Raw genomic sequence first — 26,669 nt, 5'->3', positions numbered from 1 at the left:
ACATCAGACTCAGAGGACCCCAGTGTAGTTGCAGTTGAGGATCATTAAGGACATGGTTTACGTTTCATCCTGCTTTCGCAGGATTATTTGTTCTCTCTTCTTACTAAAATGAACTTTGGCCCCTGCTATATCAGCTTTGTCAAGCTGTTATATACTGCCATTATGGCGCATGTTCGCATTGGAAGCGCTGTTTCTCAATCCTATAAAGTAGGGCATTTCCTATATGGAGTGGTTTCCCTCTGTCATCCCTGCTATTTGAGTTGGCCAAAGAGACCCTGGTGGAGTGGCTGAGGGTTAAAGTACGGATTAAGGATCTTGACTGGGTGTGAGGTGGGATGAGCAGGATTGCATTTTACACAGACAGTGACCTCATTTTTCTAGATTACCTGTGTGTCAGTGTGGTATTGTGTGGTTGAATGCACATGAAGTGCGCTTCCGCACTGGCGTTGTTCGATCCCAAATGTTCCTGTGCACACAGCGACACGAGTGCAGGGTTAGCTGCACTCGTATCCTGTCTGCGTGTGATGATTTGAAATGCTCCTGCGTGTTGTGTATGTGGCGGGTGGGCTTCTGATGGATACATCTGCTAGTGGATTCCTCACCTTGTGAATATCCCCTGCGCCAGCATTCCACGGAATTTTTCTTCCCCAGCACTCCACGTCGACGTGGGCGATGTCATAATACATCGGCTCCGCTCGGGACTCCGTATGACGTCACCGGAGCCATAAGAGGCCCACGTCGGCGGGATGACGTCAGTTCCCTTTTTTCCGCGCCGTCGACGCGCAACGGTTTTTTCCAGTACTCCTGCTACTTTGTAGTGTTAAGGTGTTTCTGTTACAAAATTCGGTGATGTCTTCGACGAGGAAGTCGGGCTTTAAGCCCTGTAGGGAATGTGGCGGACATATGTCCATGACGGATCCACATGAGGACTGTTTGTGGTGTCTTTCTTCGGACCACGATGTTGAAGACTGTGAATGTTGTAGGAGGATGAATCCTAAAGCTTTAAAGAAAAGAAAGGCCAAACTGTTTATGGCGAAGATTGGTAAGGAGAAGAGAGGGAGAAAGAAAGAGAAGTCGAGGCCGGGGTCGTCGACTTTGAGGTCGTCGAACTCAAGAAGACATCATAAGAAGAGGAAACACTCTTCACGATGCCGGTCCTCGAAGAACAGGAAGTCGAGGTCGGCTTCGCCTCGGCATCATCGGAGTAAGGACATTTCACCTTCTCCTTCTCCCTCTAAATCTCCGGGAGGTTCTCCGTCGCCGAAGCGGGCTCTGGCGCATTCACCGGCGCAGTCCCCGGCGCCGTCTCCGGCGTCGCCTCCGGATCGGGTGCCTGTTTCGGATCAGGAACGAGAGGAAGAACCGACTCCGGCGCTGGAAGAATCTATGGCTCCGGTGGAGGACACTACGGCGCCGCAGCCAAGTACTCCGCAGAGGGATACAGGGTCAGTGCCTTATCCTCAGTTTCCTGCTCCAGGTACTGATTCTTCTCAGTTCTTGAATGCCATGTATGGTATTTTCATTAGGGCGGCCTTCCCATCCGGAGCACCAACTGGTCCTGTGGGTCCTATGGCGTATTCATTGGGGGTGCCGCAGCATTATGCTCAGGTCCCCTTCATGCCCTTTCTGCCGATGGCGCCTTCGTGGCAGTTTCCGGCGCCGTCTGGGGATCTGACTCGACTTCGGATGGTCCATCAGACTTCAGAGCCTTCCTCGACGCCGCTGCCGACTCCATCGGCACCGCGTCCGGCGCCGTCGACTCAGTCTATGGCGCCGCCGACTCCAACACCTCTGGCTCCACCGACGCCGCATACGACGTCGTCGACGCCGGCTCCCCGGATTCGATCCAGAAGGGAGGCCCAAAGGGTATTGGAAGAAGGAAGGTACAGAGAAGAGGTAGAAGAAGGTGAGGTGGACACATCCTCTGATGATTTTGAGGACATACAAGAGGCTAGTGGCCTGGACACTACCCCAGAATGGGAGCACACATCAGCAAGATCCTCTCCGCCTCAAGAATTGGCTCCATACCATACTGTGATCAAAAAGGCTGCAGAGCTGTTAGACTTACAGTTGCCCACGGCAGAGTATAAATCGAACTTGTTGACGGAGGTTCTGCACTCTCCTACATCCACTTTGGAGCCTTTACTGCCCTTTAATGAGGCCATCTTGGAGCCTGTTTTGGATGTATGGCGGAAACCACTTTCTTCTCCGGCGGTTTCCAGACAGGTGGCAAGAAGGTATAGGGTGGCACCTGGGGATCCGGATTTTCTATCGATACACCTGTCTCCAGAGAGCCTAGTTGTGCAGGCATCCTGCTCGAAGCATGCTTCGGGTGCTTTCCCTCAGTCTCCCGCAGATAGGGAGTCTAAGAAGGTGGACCAGGCTATTAAAAAGACCTTCTCTTCAGGGAGTATGGTATTAAAGTCATCTAATGCCACGTGCTTGCTGGGGCGTTACATACATGCATTGATGGACTCAATGAAGACTTTGGCCCCTAAGCTGCCTGAGGGTGATAAGGCGTCCTTCTTGGAGGTGGTTACGGACACTCAGGCCGCTGCCAGACAGGTGATCCAGTCAGGATTGGATACGGCGGATTCGGTGGCGAGGATTATGGGCTCCTCCATAGCTGCAAGAAGGCATGTAAGACCTGTGGGGGGTCGGGTGTCCTACTTTCTACGAGGTTGGAAATCTGTTGCGACAGACCTTTGGGTTTTGAACCTCGTAGAGACTGGGTACGCCCTTCCCTTTCGGGAGTTTCCTCCCCCTTACCCTCCTTGCCAAGGTTACTGCTCAGAGGACCATCTGCTTCTCCTGCAGAAAGAGGTACTAGCCTTGCTTCAAAAGGGTGCAATAGAGGTGGTTCCGGAGCAGGAAAGGGGTCAGGGATGCTACTCCCGGTATTTCCTGATTCCCAAAAAGGACGGCAGATTGCGTCCAATCCTGGACCTCAGAATCTTTTACCTGAAGCAGGAGAAGTTCAAGATGCTGACCCTTGCGCAGGTTCTTCAAGCGTTGCAGCAAGGAGACTGGATGGTGTCGCTCGACTTGCAGGACACGTACTTCCACGTCCCAATCCTGAAGTCGCACAGGAAGTATCTCCGTTTTACGGTTGGGTCGCAGCATTACCAGTTTGCGGTCCTCCCGTTTGGTCTTACTACCGCACCTCAAGTCTTCACAAAGGCGATGGCAGTGGTGGCTGCTCATCTCAGGAGGTCGGGGATTCCGGTTTTCCCTTACCTGGACGACTGGCTTCTGAAGTCGGAGTCCCCAGAGATGGTGCAGCGTCATCTGCAGGTAACATCTCAGCTGTTATTCGACTTGGGTTTTTAGATCAATGTGCCCAAATCTCACCTGGTGCCCTCACAACGCAACCTGTTCATAGGGACGGTACTGGACACTACTGTGTGTCGAGCATTCCCTCCTCCTCAAAGGATTCTCGACATTCAGGAGATGGTCCCTTTATTCTGCAATGGAGCAGTGGTTCCAGTTCTGTAGGTCCTTCGCCTGCTCGGTCTGTTCGCTTCCTGCATTCTGTTGGTCAACCATGCATGCTGGCACATGAGGGCGCTCCAGTGGTGCCTCCGCAAGCAGTGGTATCAGCACAACGGCGATCTCAGGGAGTCAATCAGGATCTCCAGAGAAGCTGCAGCGGATCTGTCTTGGTGGAGCGTGGAGGGCAATCTGTCTCAAGGAAAGCCCTTCCATTGCCTCCATCGGTGGCCACAGTGATAACGGATGCCTCCACCTTGGGGTGGGGTGCTCATCTGGGGGATCTGGAGATCAAGGGTCTTTGGTCTCCAGAGGAAAAGTTGCTTCACATCAACCTTCTGGAATTGCGGGCGATTCGTTTGGCGCTCAAGGCCTTCCTCCCTTCCCTTCGCGGTCGGTCAATTCAAGTCCTGACGGACAACACTACCGCCATGTGGTATGTCTGTGCAGAGAGGCCCTGCGTCTATGGTCCTGAGCTCAGGACCATCAGATTTGTCTGATGGCGGAAGCCGGGAACTCTTTACGGGCTGAGCTGGTATGCGAGTGTTTTAAACTGTGTTTTAACTCATTCTGCTGCTAAACTGTTGAATTTCTATGTGTTTTTAAAACTTTGGTGCTCCATATCACTCACCGCGTCATTAGAAGCTCTGCTGGGTGTCCCGCTACTCTCGGGTTCCCCGGGGCTGACCGGACTCCTCCTTGGGACAGCCGCCATCTTGGGGCTACAAGGAGGAGGCGGTCTAGTGCTCAGAAATTTGGTATAAACTGACGACCCAACAGCGCACGCGCAGCTTTGGTTCCTGAGGCGGAAGCCGGGAACTCTTTACAGGCTGAGCTGGTATGCGAGTGTTTTAAACTGTGTTTTAACTCATTCTGCTGCTAAACTGTTGAATTTCTATGTGTTTTTAAAACTTTGGTGCTCCATATCACTCACCGCGTCATTAGAAGCTCTGCTGGGTGTCCCGCTACTCTCGGGTTCCCCGGGGCTGACCGGACTCCTCCTTGGGACAGCCGCCATCTTGGGGCTACAAGGAGGAGGTGGTCTAGTGCTCAGAAATTTGGTATAAACTGACGACCCAACAGCGCACGCGCAGCTTTGGTTCCATCCTGAGGCGGAAGCCGGGAACTCTTTACGGGCTGAGCTGGTATGCGAGTGTTTTAAACTGTGTTTTAACTCATTCTGCTGCTAAACTGTTGAATTTCTATGTGTTTTTAAAACTTTGGTGCTCCATATCACTCACCTGTCATTAGAAGCTCTGCTGGGTGTCCCGCTACTCTCGGGTTCCCCGGGGCTGACCGGACTCCTCCTTGGGACAGCCGCCATCTTGGGGCTACAAGGAGGAGGCGGTCTAGTGCTCAGAAATTTGGTATAAAATGACGACCCAACAGCGCACGCGCAACGTACGCGCGCAACGTACGCGCAGTGGACGCGCCAAAGGCGCGCCAAAGGCAAGCCCGTCTGCGCCGGTCCGCGCCCCGTCCAGCCCCAGGCCCGAAACCCCTGCCCAAGCTGACACCCCTCTCCTTATGCCTCCACGCCGAAGCTACTCCTCTAAGGTTCTAAAGGAATATAGACTCGCATACATGTCACGGACTTCATATATAGCTGGCTGTCGGGAATCCCTCCCACACTATCTGGAGGGACCAGTATCTTGTAAAGAGTGTTCCTATAGCAGCATAACAAATACCATAACCAGCCCAAAACTCGAGGTCGCGCGACCCACAAGCTGCCTAACTCCAATGTTTATACTATGCAATACTAGGTCCCTATCAAAACACCCTATTGAAATTTGGGACATGATTAACTCATACTCTCCCAACCTGTGCTTCCTCACGGAAACCTGGTTGAATCCATCTAATCACCCTCAGATTAGTCTAGCGATCCCATAAGGATATAAATTTATCCATCTAGATAGGCAAGGGAAAACGGGGGGAGGGATCGCAATTGGGTTTAAAGAACACTTAAAAGTCCAGTGGACAGCCACCCATCTTTCACCCACACTTGAAGCCGGCTTCTTCAAACTGAGCCTATCCCCCACGGAGACCTGGAATGGAGCTCTGATTTATCGCCCTCCAGGCCCAAGGACGAATTTTGTTAATAAACTAATAGAATAGAACTAATAGAATTGATCGCGCCTCACACATTAGCAGCCAGTAATTTTATCCTGCTCGGAGATTTTAACTTTCACGGAGAGGTCTTAGATAACCCAGACACCGACAATATACTAACAAGTCTAAAACAAATTGGCCTTTCCCTCCTTTCAACCGCACCCACGCATAGAGAAGGACATGCTCTTGATCTGATCTTCTCAGGGTTCTTTGCTCTCCCCCCCTCCCCCTAACATGGACGAACCATTTTGTGGTCCCTTTCACTCTTCGGCAACAGAATCCCACTAATTCAAGCAAACTTGAACCTCGCTCTTTTCAATGTCGAAGACCATGGAATTACTTATTATTAGAAGACTTCTCAGCCGCTTATAACGCCCTACCCCCGGCCCCCCCTTCCCCAGACGCAGACACGTCAGAGCTGTTGGAATCCTTTTTAACCAAACTCACCACAGTTTTCGACACGCTAATCCCTATAAAAAAGTTTGGTCCTCCCAAACAACGAAAATCTGCCCCGTGGTACACTGAAGAACTTAGGCTAGAAAAATTGAGATGCAAAGGTTTGGAGAGGGCCTGGCGAAGGAGTCACTCTCCTGCAGACCGCAAGATGTACAAACTCTCTCTGACAAATTACCACCAGAATATAAAATCAGCTAGAAAAGCATTTATTCTAAAACAAATTGACCTTGCGTCCAATTCCGCTAAAACTCTGTTTACAATTGTTAAAGACTTTGTTAATCCCCAGGCGTGTAAACTGCCTCAAATAGAGTCACAATCCTTATGCGACTCGTTATCATCCTATTTTGAGGAAAAAATTAACCTGATCTACTCCAACCTCGCCCCCACACAATCTAACTCCAATTCTCTTCTCACAAGCTATACTGAATCAGAATCTCAGCCTACAAGTAGGCTCAGACAATTTACACCATTAACGCATTCAGATGTACAATCCCTTCTCGCATCGGCAAAGTCGGGGTCATCCGTTGATCTTTGCCCTCCTAGGGTTATGGCCCTTATTGCACCACGTTGTGCCTCGGAAGTCAGAACGATTTTTAATAGCTCCATCGAATCAGGCACTATCCCTCCGAGTTGGAAGGAAGCCTTCGTCCGCCCCTTATTGAACAAACCCACAGCAGATCCCCTTACGTTCGCAAACTACCGACCCGTATCGCTACTCCCATTGCTGGCAAAATCCTTAGAAGCAGCCATAAACAAACAGCTGAGTCATTATCTTGAAGTGAATGAACATCTAGATCCTTTGCAATCCGGTTTCAGACCGGGTTTCAGCACTGAAACGGCAATCCTTGCAGTCACAGATTCCTTGAGGCTAGAAATGGATGCAGGAGGATCAGCCATTCTGGTTCTCCTAGATCTCTCCGCTGCATTCGACACGGTATCACATTCCAAGCTGATAGAAAGACTGAGACACTGTGGCATTCAAGGACAAGCTTTGAATTGGCTCCAAAACTACCTGGTAGAAAGAAACCAAACAACCATGCTAGGGCCATTCAGATCAAGCAAACATGGGCTTGATAAAGGGGTCCCTCAAGGGTCTTGCCTAAGCCCTACTCTGTTTAATCTCTATATGTCTCCACTGGCCAAAATTGTTGAAGCCTGTGGATTCGAGATTATATCATACGCGGACGACACACAACTTATTTTCAAAATCAACCCTAACGCACCTAGGGAAAACCTACGTTTCGCAGCAGGAATGTCTGCCATTTCTAAATGGATGACAGATAACCTCCTCCAGTTGAACCCTAGTAAGACGGAGATCCTGCTAGTAGGCAAAGCCTCTCTGTCTTGGTCTTCAGAATGGTGGCCTGAGGACCTGGGCCCGGCCCCGATCCCGAAGGAAAGCGTGAAGAACTTGGGGTTCATACTCGACAAAGCACTTTCTATGAAAGACCATATTGCCACAATCACTAGCTCCTGCTACTACAGCCTGCGATTGTTGAGAAAGATGCTTCCCTATCTACCCACTAAGCACCGAAAAACGTTAGTCCAGGCTATGGTGATAAGCCGCCTTGATTACGGAAACGCAATGCTGGCCGAACTCAGCTCTTCCTTGTTAAGGAAATTACAAGTCATCCTGAACACGGCGGCCCGAATGATCCTTCATCGCCCGGCTGGCTCACCGTCAGCCCCCATCTTAGCAGAACTACATTGGCTTCCTATTAGGAAGCGGTCCCAATTCAAGACCTGTTGTCTCACGTACAAAGCCCTAAACGGCTTGGGCCCGAAATATTTGGCCAATAAACTAAACAATAAGACCCCGATCTTCAATTTACGCTCCAACGCCATGGAATTGCTGAAAACCCCTAGAACCCGCCGGGCCCGTTCAGGGGCTAAGTCGTTCTCTTGTCTTGCACCGCTGTACTGGAATTCGATTCCAATCGCTATCCGGAAATGCCCATCCTTTGCTGCATTTAAGAAAAAACTGAAAACCTTTCTATTCCTCGCCCCGTAATGACAACGTGGATGCCCTTCTCCTCCTGGTTTTCCGTCCTCAGTAACGATCAAAGCAAGCGCCGAGATGCCCCCGGGTGATTCGTGCGCTATAGAAAATTTCGTAACATAACATAACATCTGGCAGGTGTGTTGAACGTACGTGCGGACAGTCTCAGTCGGCAGTTCTCCGCCGACCACGAGTGGAGGCTCCATCCGGAGGTGGTTCGTCACGTCTTTCGGACGTGGGGGACTCCTCGGGTGGACCTGTTTGCCACTTTCGAGAACGCGCACTGCCCGTCATTCTGCCGTCTCCAGTATCCGATGCAGGGGGCGTTGGGGGACGCGTTTCAGTTGAGTTGGGGCTCACGACTCCTTTACGCGTTTCCTCCCATACCCTTGATTCCTCTGGTTCTGAGGAAGATTCGCCAAGACCGGGCCCAAGTCATATTGGTCGCCCCGGATTGGCCAAGAAGGGTGTGGTATACAGATCTTCTCCACCTCTCCTCGTGCCCTCCGCTCCGTCTCCCTCTGAGGGCAGACCTCCTCTCGCACCTCCAGAGCTTACACCTTCATGCCTGGAGATTGAACGGGGCAACCTGAGTTCTTTCTCTCTCCCACCTGATGTGGTGGACGTTATTTTATCGGCCAGGCGACACTCCACCAAGTCCATTTACTCCTACAGGTGGTCTAAATTTGTAAGATGGTGTGGAGAGAGGTCCATTGACCCTTTAAAGGCCCATCTTTCTAATGTGCTCCAGTTTGCTCTTTCCTTGGCTCATCAGGGCTGTGCTGTGGCCACGGTCAAGGGCTATCTTTCGGCCTTATCGGCTTTTCTATGCCTTCCAGATCAACCGTCGTTATTTAAATCTCCGGTTGTTCTGAGGTTTATCAAGGGCCTTACGAACATGTTTCCTCCCACTCCCTTTGTAATGCCGCAGTGGGACCTCAATCTTGTCTTAACCTTTCTGATGGGGTCCCCATTTGAGCCTCTACATAGCTGTCCTTTGAGGCTGTTGTCCTTTAAGGTGGTCTTTCTTGTAGCCATCACCTCGGCAAGGAGGGTGAGTGAGCTTCAAGCTCTAAGTTCTAATCCTCCTTTTCTTACCTTACATGCTGAAAGGATGGTTCTCAGGACCAGGGCTGCCTTCCTGCCAAAAGTTGTTACTCCGTTTCATTTGGGGCAGTCTATTACTCTTCCTGTTTTTTATCCACCTCCTCATCCTTCCAAAGAGGAGGAAAGACTCCATCGCCTAGACCCGAAGAGGGCTGTGAGTTTTTATCTGGACAGGACTAAAGACTTTCGTCTAGATGATCAACTCTTCATTGGCTACGTTGGTCATTCGAAGGGTAGAGCGGTGCACAAGCGCACACTATCGAGATGGATCATCCTTGCCATCCAGATCTGCTATGCCCTGGCTGGTAAGACTCCTCCTGAGGGAATTAGAGCTCATTCAACTAGAGCAAAATTGTCTACATCTGCTTTGGCCCAGGGTGTTCCTGTGGCAGATATTTGTAAGGCCGCGACTTAGGCCTCCCTCCATACTTTCGCGAAGCATTATTGCTTGGACTCTGAGATGAGGAGGGAGGGCCACTTCGCGCGCTCTGCATTACAAGACTTTTTGGTATAGGAAGGTGGACACCCTCCTCCAGCAGTGGGACTGCTGTGGGAATCTATTCACAAGGTGAGGAATCCACTGGCAGATGTATCCATCAGAAGAATAAGTTACTTACCTTCGGTAACGCTTTTTCTGGTGGATACAGTATCTGCCTGTGGATTCCTCACTGACCCACCCGCCTCCCCGTTGTCCACCTTTGTATACCATGAAATAGGTCTTGTTTGAAATGCTTGTACATTTGTTGGAAATGCTTGTTTATTTGGCATCCTTTTCCTTTGTATACTGTGTATATGTGTTGGTATACTGTATACTGTGTAAACTTTGAGTCTGTCGTTGGTCCACCTGTTCGCCTCGAAGGCACGGAAAAAATGTGTGGAACTGACGTCATCACGCCGACGTGGGCCTCTTATGGCTCCGGTGTCGTCATACGGAGTCGCGAGCGGAGCCGATGTATTATGACGTCGCCCACGTCGACGTGGAGTGCTGGGGAAGAAAAATTCCGTGGAATGCTTGTGCAGGGGATATTCACAAGGTGAGGAATCCACAGGCAGATACTGTTCCACCAGAAAAAGCGTTACCGAAGGTAAGTAACTTGTTCATCTTGTGCCCTGTAGCTTTTTGATTGTGGATGGGATATTAAAAGGGCGGCGGTTGGCGGTTGCGGTGTTCCGAAGCTGAGAGGCAACTTGTACAGTTGGATGTGCCTTAACAAAATAAAAGAAGAAAAATAATTGACCTTGTCTGCGTGTATCTCCCACTATTCAACAGTCAGACTCAAGATCCCTCCAAATTCTGCAGATTGCCTTCTGGATCACTCTGGACTTGAATTAAAGTGATGAAGTCCTCTATGTACCCAAATATGGGACCACTCAAACAGTGTCCTGAGAAGGTTACTTGCAGGTGTTCACGGAGGGCTTACAGTACTAGGTAGTACACATAACTGAGGATGGCCTGGGATAAAAATCGTCAGCCTCACCTCAATAAACTAGTCAGACTCTGGCCTTTTTCACCCGTCTCAATGCTGCTCTGACGAGGTTTATCTGGAATCATAGGCCACCCAGAATTGTGATGAATAAATGCTTTAAATCCACATTTGAGGGCAGGTTATTTACATCTGACATTATTTGTTATTGCAAAGCCACACACTTATTCATTCTTATTGAATGGTGGTTTCGGGGACTAGAAAGTTCAGCTCACTCATCCAATAACTTCGCAATCTACGCCGCACCAAGTACTCTTCCCAACATCGCGGCATCACCGCACCGGCACCGCACGGTGCTGGATGTTGCGCCAACGGCAACTCCCCATCTGCCCCTATACAGCCTGTTTCTGCTCTTTCTACGGGAATCCACAGCTTGCAAGGTGAAGGGGAGACTATAGGGTGTCAATACCCTTTGGACAATACTGTCCAGCCTCCCTTGAAAGAAAATGGGCTAACTGACCTGGGCGAGGCTAGTGCTCTTCAGTCCTCCCCAATTTTAGATTTGCTTTCTCCACCTGGTATGGCAAAAGAGGTGAGTTCCTCTTATGCTGAGGTATTAAGGAGGGCAGCCGTTGTCTTAGATTGCCAGCTCCCCTCTGGGGAATTGTCCACAGTCCCTTTGGTGGATGTTCTTCACCAGGGTAAGACAGGAGTGGAGCCCTTACTTCCCTATAATGAGTCTCTCCATGACATATTGTTAGTGGCTTGCGCAAGACCCGTAACAGGAATGCCTGTAGATCAGGCTACATCCTATTGGCATCAGTCTGCCTCTGGGGACCCTGATTGTCTCTTAAAACATCCCTCCACAAAAGGTCTGGTTGTGCAAGTAGCTACAGAATCTGCGGACCCAAATGTCCTCCCTGTGGTTCCATGAAGCACTGAGTCCAAATGACTGGAAAGTTGCGGGAGTAATATTTTCTCTTCCGTTAGTGCGACATTACGGTCTTTGAATACTTCATGTATTCTTGGCTGTTTTTCTCATGCGTTAAAGCACTCAGTGGAGAGTTTGCTGTCCTCTCTCCCAGACGAAACCAAAAGTGAATTGTTACAGTTGGTGTGTGATGGCCGAGAGTTAGTGAAATTCGCCATAAAATGTGGTATGAACTCCACTGATTCCATGGGTAGAGCTGTGGCTCAGCCAGTTGCACTGCGGAGACATGCCTGGCTGCTTCAGTCTGGGTTTTCAGAGCCTGTACTGAATAGCCTGAAAGATGTGCTGTTTGATGGTGTACATTTATTTGGTGTACATTCTGATTCGGCTTTGCGGCGATTTATGAGCTGCATGGTGTGATAACAACACTTAGACGTGTCTTTGAAGGCTCTGCTTTCTTTCTTTCGTGCTTTCTTTTTCTTTCTTTCTTTCTTTCTTTCTTGGATGGAAGTGCTTATTCATCATTGGGTTGCAATATGTGTTCTTCTACTTGAACTCAGTGTGGTGTTTCTGAATACTGCAGGAATTTTTGGTTGTCTAACTAAGCTTGCAATTCTTTCCACGTTTTTGCCCGACCCTTATTCCGGTAAGTTTTGATAATGGTAGTGTATTTATTCTGCAGTACAGATGTGTCGAAATGTTACAGTTGGTGTGTGATGGCCGAGAGGTAGTGAAATTCGCCGTAAAATGTGGTATGAACTCCACTGATTCCGTGGGTAGAGCTCTGGCTCAGCCAGTTGCACTGCGGAGACATGCCTGGCTGCTTCAGTCTGGGTTTCCAGAGCCTGTACTAAATAGCCTGAAAGATATGCTGTTTCATGGTGTACATTTATTTGGTGTACATTCTGATTCGGCTTTGCGGCGATTTTAGAGCTGCACGGTGTGATAACAACACTTAGACATGTCTTTGAAGGCTCTGCTTTCTTTCTTTCTTTTTCTTTCTTTCGTACTTTCTTTCTCTTTCTTTCTTTCTTTCTTTCTTTCTTGGATAGAAGTGCTTATTCATCACTGGGTTGCAATATGTGTTCTACTTGAACTCAGTGTGGTGTTTCTGCTTATTGCAGGAATGTTTGGTTGTCTAACTAAGCTTGCAATTCTTTCCACGTTTTTGCCCGACCCTTACTCAGGTAAGTTTTGATTATGGTAGTGTATTTATTTTATTCTGCAGTACAGATGTGTCCTTTACAATATATTCCACGATATGTGGCTCTCTGGATTACTATTACTGCCTGACGCACAAGTTGTGCCTTTTACTTCAACTCTGTCGTCAACAGTTTTTCAGCTGTTTATTTGGGTTTGGTTTTCGATTGCTACCTGATATACAGGTCTTTCAGTTTACTTTACTCTGCAGAAGAGCTCAAGCGTTGATACCTTCTTGGCACGTTGCGTATTCTATGTGGAGTATCTTTTGTATGCTGTGTCAGCATTTCTATATATATATATGCTCAGTTGGGATTCTCATCTTGTGCACTGTTGGACCCTCATTTGGGGTTAGAGACTTCTACCTTCTGTGTCTTGTGATTTCTCTCACATACAATATCATACATTTGTTAAGTTTGATACCCCTCATTCGGTGCTTTTGATATTTGTACCTGCATGGGAGTCTCAGTGTATATGTTCTGCTTTTTGATGAGAGGTTTATGTTCTATGACCCTCTCATTAGTTTTGGTTAATATGATGAACTGTTATATTTTTATATGGTATTTGTGCGACTCTAGGCTTCATTTATGGGCATATATCAATAAGCAGAGGTGTCATTGATGGCACAGAGGGTATCTATCCCAAAATTCCTTCAGGTATTTTCACAGAATATAGCTGGTACTCTACATTATTAATTTATGTGGCTACGGCTTTTTGCCTGGTACTTGCCTTTCGTTTAAGTTATGGATGATGTTACTTATGATTGATGGCAAAAGTTCTCTACTTTTGCTTTCAGTATATATGTTCTTTGTTGGCCCCTGGATTATCCTCTTGTGAGCTTTGAAACACTTTGTGTTTTACTCTTCAGGTTCTGTCTAATAGCCATTGTTATTTCTGTGGCTCTTCCACCCCCTCCTGTATACATGGTGATCTCTAGGGAGACGTAGTCTCTCCGTCCATTCTATTCCTTCCACATTGAAGGGTACTTAATATTCTTGACTCTTTTTGGGTTGTTATAACGCCTTATGTTATTACTAAAGATTTCTTCTACTTGAAAGTCATGTCCATCTACTGAAGTATCTTTTCCGCTCTCTGAAGGTATTCCTACACGTGCCCATGAGGGGACTAGGCATTTGCTCCTACTTTTTGTGTATGGCTTTTATTCTCTGTTCATATGGTAAGATTTTGCTAACCTTGGGTTTTGCTAGGCTTCAAGGTTTCTTTTTCATTCCTTATATCTTCTTCAACTTTATACTCTGTTGCTGGCTAATGCTGTTGCAGGCAATTTGCATTATGCTAACATTTTGGATGGCTGTTGCCAGTGGCGTCACTAGGGTTGGTGTCACCCGGTGCGGGTAACTCATGGTGTCACCCCCTCACGACTTACCGCATGGACCTCCTCCGCTCCGAGTCCGCTAGCCTACAAGCCCTAGATTAGATTATATCTACTTGCAAACAGTCACCAGTATACAACGGATCAATTCTGTGTGTATACAGAGCATGTGGAGAGTTATTTGAAAGTAAGAGCGATGTCTGGATGTAAGGGCAAACCCTCAAATTCCAACAGGCCAGGTTTTAACACAAGTACTTACTTCCAGGCCCGATTATCCACTTTTCGACCATCCCGCTCCTGTGTACATTATCTCACAGCTGACCTTCGGGCCCCAGCCCCATATCAGCCCCATCCAGCTCTACTTTAATTATTCCCGTAAAAAACATTAGCAAAATCACCTTCAAACTTAAAACATTAAATATAGCAGTAAATATAATTAGCACGCACTTTAAAATATGTTCCACAGTTGCCCTAATGACCTGATTGCTAATTAAATAAAAACAGAAAGGCAATGACAGGGCCGGTTTTATCGCTAGTATGTAATTCCGTCTACAGGGAATGTCACATGAGCCAATGAGGATTACAAGATGTAGGAATCACATGGCATCCATACTGGTGGGCAGTAAATTTAAAGAGGGTTTGGGCTGGGGAAGCACAAACTCAGGATTTAAAGCATACCGTAGTGGTTGGGGCTTGGCTTTACTAATAAAAATGTATATCGGCCCAAACTCTTCCAAACTCTTCCGGTCCTAGGATGCTTGTTTCCAGTCCAGGGAGGACCTGGCTTGGCAGTTCGGGCTGGACTGTTCCCATGGGGCACAGGGTCAAGACTGATTTGCATATGGCTGGGTTCAAACTGGAATGGCATGGTGAGCAAAAAAACGATGGATTTAGGCCCAGATCTCTGTACTGGGGTGAATGTATGACATTGTTCTGCATTCTGTCCATCAATTGTTGTTTTTGCATTTGTCACCCCGAGTGGGAAGGGTATGCTCAGACGTGAGTCCCTTGCTCTCCATGCCACTGGAATCAAGCTATCCTGGCTGACGAGGGCTGAAAGCCCGAAACCGGTCCTAGGATGCTTGTTTCCAGTCCAGGGAGGACCTGGCTTGGCAGTTCGGGCTGGACTGTTCCCATGGGGCACAGGGTCAAGACTGATTTGCATATGGCTGGGTTCAAACTGGAATGGCATGGTGAGCAAAAAAACGATGGATTTAGGCCCAGATCTCTGTACTGGGGTGAATGTATGACATTGTTCTGCATTCTGTCCATCAATTGTTGTTTTTGCAAACTCTTTTTAGCAACATTAAAATAATGAAAGACTGGGGAATTTCTAACTTTATAGTAACACAAATAAGTGAAGTTCTAACTATACCATTCATGTTTCTCTGCAGGTCTTTGATGACAGTTCATAGCCACTGTCCTATTTTAGGATTGTAACTTTTGAACTGCAAGTAACACAAGAATCTCTGTGACAAAGGCAGTAACCCACTGAGCTATCCAAATAAAATACAGTTTATCTGCATTTCAAAACTACCAACAGGCAAAGGACTGCTCTCCAGCAGGATCATTAATCACCAGTTCTCTGGACATGTTTTATTGTTGCCTTGCATCCATGTCCATGATAATGATGTGCCTTGCTGGGCCTGTGCAGATTTTTAAAATAAAAACAAACAGTAATGAGGTCCCTAATTATCCCCTTCCATTCATCTTTAAGACTTTCATGTATACATCCATCTATCCATCGTGTCATACTTTCATGAATCCTTTCCCCATTCCATCCATCCACCCTTTCATTATTAGTTTTCCATCCATCCATCCTTTCGCTCACACTTCCAAACATTCATACATCCTATTACCCATCCATTCGTCAAATAATTCTTCTTCATCCATCCACCAATTCACCCTCCTTTTATCAGTCCAGCAGTCCATCCTTCCACACCTCCATCCAGGCAGCCATCCATCCAGACTTCTATCGTTCCAGCTACTTTCTTTCTCACACTCATGCAAATATTGTTTTGTCCTTACATCCATCAGCCCATTTGCCCATGCATTCATCCTTTTATCCTTTTTACCCTTCCTTTTTGTCACAGTTCCTTCCTTATTTTCATATGCCCTTCATTTCCCTCTTCCTCCCACCCATCTCCCTCTCCCTCCATCTTGCTTTCTTTCCCTTTCATTTCCTCTTCATTTCTTTGTTGTAATTCGTTTTCCTTGCTTGACCTCTGTTATCGGTGTCCCGTGTGTTTTTAGTGCTTTTGTCGGCGGGGGGAGGGAACCCGGGCATTAGAGAAGAGGAAGCGCGTGCGCACTGCAGAATTTGAGTGCGCCACAGCACCACTACCAAGAAATAGGATGTGATAAATGCAAAGTGTGTATAGGAACACCACGATAGAGTGTAGTCTCGGATTCTGCTTAGTTAGCAACAGAAGTCACATGCTCTGACTACTGCCTGTCCTAGAGATAGGCCACTCTGCCCAGAAATCAGACATGGGGATGGGTGGGAGGGGGATAAAACACAACAGGGTTCAAAGTCCATCTCTGCCACTTGGGAAGGGCTTAGTCCAAGTAGGTTGAAGTTGTCAATACAGGTAAAACACGCATTTGCAATGCAATAGGTCTCTCATTTGCAAGAGCTTGAGCTATTGCCATTGTAAATGACAATGCCTTTAATTTATGTGTTTTAAAAACCTGCAAGCGGTGCGTAAATACGCAGTTTGTACTTCTAGTTCTTGCTCACCAGAAGCAAGGCTGGCGGTAACTGCACCTGTTACTGTCAGCCGCTTCTGGTGAGCAAGGACTAGAAGTGCAAACTGCGTGCTTACGCACCGCTTGCAGGTTTTTAAAACAAGCGTAATTCCAACTAGGAGTCTCTTTTTGTACAATGCTAAGACTATCTGCCAACGAAAGATCAAAACATTACCCACAATTAATCCCACATAACACCAATATAAAGTACCACATTCAAAAATATGCATAACACCATTCAAGCTTAGTGCCAATTACTGTATGTCAAAGGGGCTATCCAGTGCAACTTTCAGAAGCAGCATTATATCAGATGAGCGTCACGATATATGCTAAGCACAGATTTTCAGCTTATTTATTTAAACCACGCCCTTAATTGCATCGACCACGTCCCTTGTAGAGACCCCCCCAAGTTTTTTTCATTATACTTAAAGCCCTGGTTAGAATACTTGTAATGTATGTGATAGCATATGTTTCAGTCCTGCAAAAGCACATGCTATTTGAGTAGTTTAAAGACCATCAACAAGTGCAATTGGGTGTGGTGACACCAGGGCTTTTCCAATGGGCCTGAAATCCACTTGCTGTGGCTGCAACAAATGAATAAAAAAAGACAACACTCCTCTATCCATACTGAGGGAAAAAAGTTACGAAAAAACAATTGGATGAAACGTCTTGAAATATTTTGAAATAACCTCTGATACTGCATAGAATAGAGCGATCCAGGCAAGTCACACAAACGGAATACTTAGTTTAGTACAGAGGATTGAATGCATAAAGGCAAAATTAGGCACAAATGCTACGACTGACAGGCTGAACTGGCATATCCCACCAAGAGACGGAGACCGGTTCTATTTACCCATGCCTTACAGCGCTTGAACCTACAGCGCAGAAACACATGGAATCGCCCACCGCCCTGCACTGAATAGGCAATACTAGGCCACTCACCTGCTGAGTTGGTGGTGGCAGACAGGGGGGGGGGGGACTACCTCGGTCGGCGGCCCGCGGCCGTTAGCCTTAAAAACCAGACTCCGCTCCGCTCCTCCTTGCAGTTGGAAGGAATAAAATTAAATTATAGTGGCGCTGTGGCAGTGTGGCGACCTGAGACCTCCTCACCTCCGCTCCTCGTCCCTCATCGTGATGCCAAGTCACGCGCACTTGGGGCCCAATGCTGCGGGATTCGGATTCCTCCGACAACGCCGCCCGACTGCACCCCTATAGTGACGACGTGACGTCACTGCCGAGGCGCGCAGACGCGGCAGAGGAGGAGACAGTGCGCGCTGCGCACAGGCACCTCCTGCTGAAGGTTAGCTTGCGCGCGTCATTGCGTTTCCGTTCCGGTTTCTGGACTGCTGGTTGGTTTCAATAAAATTTTGCACGGACGGTTGCAGTGCACCACACCACACCGACCGCACCAGCCCTTTGGTGTCACCCCCCGTGAGGGTGTCACCCGGTGCGGTCCGCACCCCCCTAGTGACACCACTGGCTGTTGCTTTCCTATGGGGTGAATGGCCACTATGGTTTCCATGCTATTATGCAGTAGCCGCTCCTTCGTTATGGCAGAGGAGCGTTACTCTACTTGGTGGCAGCAGATTTAAACATATGAAAAATGAAATGATTATAAACCAATTCTATTATTATTTTATTTTTCTTCTTACCTTCTTCAGGAGCGAGCTAGATCAAAGGGCAGGGCGGGGCCATGCACTCCCTGTGCAACAGTAGGGAGGAGGGGTGATAGGCACTACTAAGTGAGCCATGACGGTTTGGCCGACCATCTAAGGCCGGCAAAATCGTCATTCGCGCTTAGCATTTCTCCACCGGGCTGTGTTGTACAGCCGGGTGGAGAAAAGCCATAGGCTCCCAGGCACTGTCTGAGTGGCAAACCAGGCCACTCAGACCAATCCCAGCGCTGCTCTAATGCTGGGAATACTAGGCATCTGGGAGCCTGCGCAGTGTGCCCCAGCCCTGGAGTCGAGGATCGGGAGCGGAGCAAGTCTGCGACCGCAACAGCAGGTACGTAAAGTTTTAAATTTTGATTTATTTTTTTGTCTGTGCTTTTTTTGTGTCCCTCTCTCCCCCCGCGCTGGTCACCGCTTCCAAATCCCGAGCAGCCGTAATTGATATTATGTCAGAATTCTCTGACTGACTTCACTTTATTTCTATGTGTTATCTTTTTCTTTTGTTAATTCATAGGCAGTTATTTATTTTACTCCTATGTGACTGTATATTTTGGAGCTATCCTAGCGTATTTGTATTGTCCCTATTCTAATTTCCTAGGGATATGACTGGTTCTATGCCACTAGTTGCTATTGACGGGTCTGGTGGCTTAGCGGACTATGCGTCCACTGTAGGGAACTGTGTTTAACCTTATGGTCACAGGTTCATATCTTGGCGGGTCCACTCAGTCTTTCATCCTACTTAGGTTGACAAAAGGAGTACCAGTGACATGGATTACGATACACATCTGTTATTCAATGTCAAGATACCTCTTGTGGTGAACGTGCGCTTTACAAATAGACATTTGTTATGTTGGCTTCCACTCTTTTATGCTTTACCATGGATGGTAAACCTCTCTCTCTCTCTCCATGCTCCATGGCATGACCTGCTGATCTGTGTTTCTTGAGAATTGAACATGCTGTTCGAGTCTGGATACGAGTGCAAATTGTTTTTTATTTTAGAGTAATTTGGCAAATTGTCCCACTATCATGGGAAATACTTTTCCCATGCTTTCTATGTCTTTATGACCTTTCTTACTGCGGTCCCTTCCGCAGTGCTTATGCGGTGAGCATGCATGGGTTCGGTTCCCCTTAAGGGTACGAATAGTCTTCTTTTCATCTTGTTGGTTGGTTTCTACCATAGTTGTCTTGCTAACATATATAATTTTATTCCCATGCTTTTTAATGTCTTGTCACTTTACTTATCAGTGGTTCTTCCACAGGTTTTTTAATGGTAAACCATGTTGTTGCTCACCTACATTATTATGAAGTTCCGGTCTTTTTCTCTGGTTCTAGACCAGTTTTGTTCTACGTTAAAGACTTTTAGTGGTCTCAGCTCGCAGACCCTCCTCTGGGGATATTATGCTTTGGTATTTTATTCTAAAGTAAGGAGTCTGCGGCCAGATGTCTCCATCAGATGAACAGGTTACTTACTATTGGTAACGCATTATCTGGTAGAGACAGGATCTAGCTATAGATTCCTTACACCTCACCCATCCTCTCTGCTCTGCTAACTGAGTTCTCTTTGGTCTCATTGATTTGCTTATCAGACTTCACATACCCAAGAGAAACCTCTGATCCACCGACCTCGCCCTCACCGAAACCCCGTCCATCTGCAGAGCCAGAACAGGTGGAAGAACGTTATCCTACATCGCAGCCAAGACCTGGAACGAGCTCCCGCTCAACATCAGACGCGCCCCTCCCTGAACATCTTCAGGAAGATGCTCAAGACCTGGCTTTTCGACTGATGTTAACAAATTCACAATTTTCAATTCAGTGATTATTTGACACACAGGTGTTTTTTTATTTTAGCACACTGTTTCAATAGGCCATTTCTGTATGTGGCTCCACGTTTTGAGCATGGAAAATAGTCACGGAAGGCGAGGTCATTAAATGGACTCTGTTGGCATCACATCGCCTGATGATATCGATACAGAGTTGCACGGGACCTTCTTCCAACGCACGGACATAATGTGGAAAAAAAATCCAGATCCAGTCTCACACCTGGGGAGGATTCTAAAGTAAGGAATCTGTGGCTAGAAGCTGCCTCTATCAGATAATGCGTCACTGAAGGTAAGTAACTTGTTCATTTAGGCAGCACCATTCACCAACTGAAAACCCACATTCAACACCATAGAGCCTTTATATCAGTTGACACCTCATATACGGGGCAATGAGGCCAACTTTAAGTTTCATGGTATAGATACAGTATTGTCAGACCCAAGAGGCGGTGATAGAGAATTACAGCTATGACAGTTGGAAGCAAACTGGATTTGTAACTTGCATTCATTAAACCTAGGACTGAATTCAGACAATGGGCTGCCTCATTTTCTTGAATAGGCCCTTCAATAGATGACATTTCTATTCTTATGTGATGGGGTTGTTTAAATATAACATATGCTTAGAGGTGTTACTTTGGCAATATCCAGGCGGAGTCTTAGGGGCACATGCATCAACCTAAATACCGATCGCAAACAGGCCGATTTGCAGAATTGGCCCCTTTAAGACCGGTATTTAGGCAATTGGGATGCATCAACCCAAAACCCATAGCAAATTTTGCGATTACCTAATTTGCGAATGCTTTTAGGGAATCGCAAATTGCGATTCCCTATTTGGGATGCATCAAAGCCTTTCCTAAATCCCACTTCACATTTAGAAAATGCTAATTACCATCAACTGCAAGTTGATGGTAATTTGCAAAAACTTTGAAAAATGCACAAAAGTGCATTTTTCAAAGTGCCATGTGGCGCACACATATGCCCTATGCAATTTGCGAGTTCCTATTTGGTACTCGCAAATTGCGAATGGTTTCCCATTCATTCCTATGGGCCTCTAGGCCCACAGGAATGAATGGGAAGGCATTCCTTAGTTGCGAATCGCAATTTGCGATTCGAAATTAAGGAATGTGTAGGAATCGCAGATATTTTTGCCAAACCTACATGCATAGGCAATTGAAATTCCTTAATAGCGATTCCTTAATAATCGCTATTAAGGAATCACAATTGCCTAGCTTGATGCATGTGCCCCACTATCAGTGAACACCCTTGTAGTGCACTCACCATGGCCATGCAGCGACTGCCATAATGTTATGGAGGCATGGGGGTGGTCCTCTTTAGTATACCCATCATGTCATACATGGGCATGTGAGACCAGTTTTATTACAAGACTTTGTCTGCTAAACCTCCAGAAAGCTAGCACACTATGTAACCATTTGACAACCTACAGTTTGGGACTTTAACATGTGAGTATTTTGTTTCCTCACAAGCTTCTTTCGTATGCTATTAGTTTGAGTAACTTTAGCTCATATACGTTGGAGAATTAAGTCTTTCCTGTATGTGCATCGAGGTGGCTGGATGGTGTGATGCAGTCTACCACCTGGAAGGATATTTATTCGATGCCAACCCAGAGATATCTATTAACACAGCAATGTGTCCTCATTCGCTGTGCTTAGAAATGCTAAATATAACATAGTGAGCTTTTCCTATAAACGTATCGAGGGGTCTTGATGGCGTTATACTGCATGCAACTGTATGGATAAGTTATTCTAAACTAAACTTGGAGTTATGAGCCAACTTGGTGACGTTTGTTTACTTACGCAAATTAGAAAGGGATTTAGACATGATTTGTAATAAGACGAGTGAATGTGATCTATATTGAAATAATCTGGCAATGAGCAAGATAACAGTGATATTTTGAAGTGCAAAATGTGGGTGTACATAAGTTGCTGCTAAAATGGTGGAACTGGACCACGTATGTTTCTTTTATATACATTTATAAATGCTTCTGTAATATAGCCAATGAGAAGGATGAACACTAGGGCAGATTCTGTTCTAGAGTTCCAGTTGTGGGTGTTTGGCCTATGGGGACCCGGCGAGTACTCATGACATGGTAACCCCGCATTCGAGTCCTTTCATCGTGACTTTTACTCTTTTTTGTGATTACAGGTTGCGGCATGCACACGTGCAAGATACAGTTAAGGAGTGGGGCAGTTTACGTGTCATTTGTGGTGTTAATTTGGAGAGACCTTCTGAGCGGACAATTTGAACACAAATGGCCTGAATTTGGTCTGTGTTGTTGGGGCCGGTGGATTGGAATGTGATATTGAAAGATTTATGGATATGTACGTTTGCTGTATTTTTCTGTCTGTGGATCTGTTATTAGACACTGCTGAATATACTATTACCGGTGTATAGAAAGATTTGGGTGAGCCACGTAGCTGCATTGTTTTTTAAGCGATACGGGCAGTGCTAGCCATGTTAATGAAACGCTTAAATGAGTTTAACACATGATTTAAGAGGTATGTGGTGGCCCTGTGGTGTCGAGAACCTTTTACAACGGCCTAGGCTACATGTGCAATCCTGTGTATATGGGCTAGCCGCATTAATGGGGTGATTTAATGGGCTATAATGTTTGACTTATGAAACATGCAGTGGTTTTTGTGGTGTCCGGTTAATCTTTACACGACACACGCTACATGTACAATTGTATACATGCAGTGGTCACTGGTGCAATAATACGTTCAATTAAAAACAAACCTGGTGACCTTCAGAAAACTTCTCAAGACCTGGCTCTTCGAACAGTAGCAGCTCCCCCCCCCCGACCCCAGTGCCAAGAGACTCTCACGGGTATGTAGTGCGCTTTACAAATGCTTTGATTGATTGATTGATTGATTGATCGTGAGGTGCTGGGACTTGGCTAACTCCCGGTGCACCGTGATGATTGTCTGTATTTGTAGTTAAGGTAAAATGCGGGACTCTTGAATCATGAAGTACTTGGTGGTGCTGTGTGTCGATATATATACTTTGACAGGGTACACACTACATGTACAACACTGTACATGTAGTGGTCACATATGTAAATATGTTCGGTTGTGGAGATTTCTGAAGGCTGTGAGGTGCTGGGATTATGGTGAACCACCGGTGCTCAACTATGTCTGTTTATCACTTTTAGTTGAGGCCCTCTGCCTTTGGACTCCATAGAGCATTGACGCACCCTGGGCAAAGTACGTGCTAATATTGATAAAATATGGGTGAATGAAGATCTCATATGATGGTTGGCAAACACGCTGTTCTATATGGCGAGACTTTAGTAACAATGAATACTCAATTTTGTCTTTATTATTAGCTGCAATAGGGTGTTAAAAGGGTCCCATGTGTGAAACGCGGACGACAGACTGGCTCAATTGACCACCAGTGTTTCTTTTTGCCAGGTGTTTTATATGGTTAATGACTGAATTCCCGGGAAGCACAATTGTGGGAGCGTAATAGTATAAGTTCGATCGTTTTTTTTATCACATTTTTTTTCACTATCTAGTGGTGTCTTGCACTTGGTCTTACATGTCACTCATTGTTGCTGATTCATCCCCGGTACTGGTTGTTGGTACAGGAGTAGGAGTGACATACTTTGTTGCTCAATAGGTCCTTGAATTATATTTTAGAGCGGTGATGGATGCGTGAACAATTGAGTATTGATAGGGTGCGCTGGAATTGGCGACCCTTGCTTGGATACTCCTGGATGGTAAGGGTTACCTGTCATCCTTTTAAAAACATTTTGTATGATATCTTAGAACACAATTGTCATGAGATATCGGGTTAGGTACCCTCTTTGTATTTTTCCCTCTTTTCTGTCTATGGTTTCTTCCTCTTTCCTTTAATTTTGTGTCCAGAGTGAGTTTTACAATGAATAACGAACTGATGGTGTGGGGTTTTTTAGTTTCTTTCTAAGGATAAGAACCTATCTTGTATTCTCTATCATGTTCATGTCATTTCTTGTCCTGAAGCAACATGTTGTCACAAATGTTTATGTATTTGTACATGTTCCTTTGACATGTTTGCAGCCCTGAAGAAGCCATATATTGGTGAAACACGTTGGCTGTGCATTTCTTTGCATATATGTGAAATAAAGAACAAACAATAAAGGAGAACATGCTCCAACAGAGGACCTTTCTGCCTTATTTACACTAGCCTTCATCAAATCAAAATTTTGCTTTATTCGGTTTTCGGATCAACAAGATAAACCATAAAAGTACAACGTTACAATCATATATCACATTAGTATACAATTCATTTTTTATTAAAATTTCATCTTTATACAAACACGACATTTCAAGGTCTAAAAACAATTAAAAGATATAAACTAAGACCTAGCAGTATGCTTGCATGGAGAAAAATTCATAGTTGTTTCCTGCATTTAATCGTACACTTAAAAAAAAAAGAGCTATATATCTCACAAAGCAATCATTATCTAAAAACTGCAATGCAAGATAGGCTGGGCGACATTGCAATATTGCCTCAGACCCCACAATTTCAATATAGGTTTGATCCACTTCCTCTGCAGGTCCAAATAAAATGTACAGAACAGGACTATGTGGATTGATGATTGCGGGTAAATCTGATCACAGGGGCATTTTGATAGGGTTTTGGACCAATTGTTTGTAGTCGGAAAACTGACCAGGCGATGAAATACATCGAGTCTAAAACGTGTAACGACAAATCTTTCATACCCACTTAATGTATTAGTTGGTATGGTTGAATGCGGATGGGAATGCTCTTCATTTGGTTTGTTTGAACCGTTGAACGTGATGCCTCTGTGGCAAATCTATTTGCCTCCAGGTGCGCATAGCTTTTTAAAAACCTTTCTAGAGATAGAACCCTTCAAAAATGGATTATGATAAAATTCTGGCCGTCCCAGATCATACATAAAAACTTTTATGTATTTTAACCACTTGATCTCTAGAACATGATCTAGTTTAAAGCTATCAATTATTACATTGCGATTAAATACCATTTTAGTCGAGGACCAGATTCGATGCCATAGCAAAGCTGGTTGCATCTTTATTAGATCTGTGATGTATGGTAACCCCAACTCAGTGTGACAAACAAAGGTTGATGTACTGCGTGGGACCGCCAGCAGATATCTTAAAAATGTGTTCTCCACCTTCTGGATTTCCTTTACATCACATTATCCCCAAATCCCAGCGCCATAAATGGCTGTACTCACACATTTGGCTTGGTAGATATGGAGCAGCTCTCCTGGGGGTCTCGTTCCTAGATTTATTGAAAAATTCACCAGGGCTGTCGTTCTCATAAAGAGAGGTTTTCTAGCGTGGATAGCCTGGCGCCAGGAACTCTTTTGGTCGATCAAAATTCCTAAATAAGGGTACGTTATGGTAGTTTCCACCTTTTTACCTTCAATATAAATATCCCTGTGCTTCCTACTGCCTGTCCCACTAGTCTTCATCATTATTCTGATTTAAAGATTTGCCTCTCAAATATATAAATGCTTCTAATATGCGGCCAATGGTAGCTGGTCTTAAGAGGTGGGCAATTGTTTTGTTCCTCACATCTAGTGACCACAACAGGCAGTCCAGCATTGAGATCCCTAGCTGCCAAGTCTGTTCAATAAATGATTTACTCTGCACACCTCTGTGTGGTAAATTAAGGAAATAAATAAATGAATGCTCATGCCTTGGATATATTGAAGGGGTCTAATTCCCTCTCACAGAGAACCTAGTCCTTGCTGCTTTTTATTGTGCTTATGGAAGCCACATCACGCTGTGAGAAACTTACTAGACCACCCTAATGAGAGCAGGCACTAGTGCCCCATGCTCTGAAGGACACCCATTGACTTGGGGAGTAGTGAACCTGAGAAAGCTTAGGCCATTGTTGTCCTGGCAACGTGTCCTACTCAGAGGAACTTGGGTCGTTACATCTTCATTGATTTTATTCTTTCGTATTTTGTTCCACCTGGTTGGTTTCCTCACGATTCAAAAACAACTGCTCTTGACAAAGCAATAACCCATCAGTATATTAGAACCATCAGACCATACTACCTTCCCAGTCTAGGAACGGAAAAATCAAAGGATATGTTTTGGAAATGGCCCTTTTTGCAGGGTTATCCCCAAACTTTTTGCTTCTTCCTCCTATTTTTTCCTGACCTGGTTGTGTTGGTTTTAGGACTCTGGGCACTTTACCACTGCTAATCAGTGCTAAAGTGCATATGCTCTCTGTGTAAATCGTGTTATGGATTGGTGTTTCCATGATTGGATATTTGATTTACTTGTTAGTCCCTAGTAAAGTGCACTGAGAGTGCCAGGGCCTGTAAATCACATGCTACTAGTGGGCCTGCAGCACTGATTGTGCCACCCACGTGAGTAGCCCTAAAA

At 46.0% G+C, this 26,669-nt stretch overlaps 1 protein-coding gene across 1 annotated transcript in view; it reads left to right on the top strand.

The window, feature by feature from the left end:
- Positions 1-26,669, top strand: part of DNAH12 (dynein axonemal heavy chain 12) — a 1,449,067-nt gene that overhangs the window by 1,069,335 nt on the left and 353,063 nt on the right. The gene's annotated exons all lie outside the window — the stretch shown is intronic.

This window comes from Triturus cristatus, chromosome 9 (assembly GCF_964204655.1).
Source record: "Triturus cristatus chromosome 9, aTriCri1.1, whole genome shotgun sequence".
Lineage (NCBI taxonomy): Eukaryota > Metazoa > Chordata > Amphibia > Caudata > Salamandridae > Triturus > Triturus cristatus.
Note: the sequence above shows the minus strand (reverse complement) of the source record. Positions and strands in the feature narration are given on the sequence as shown.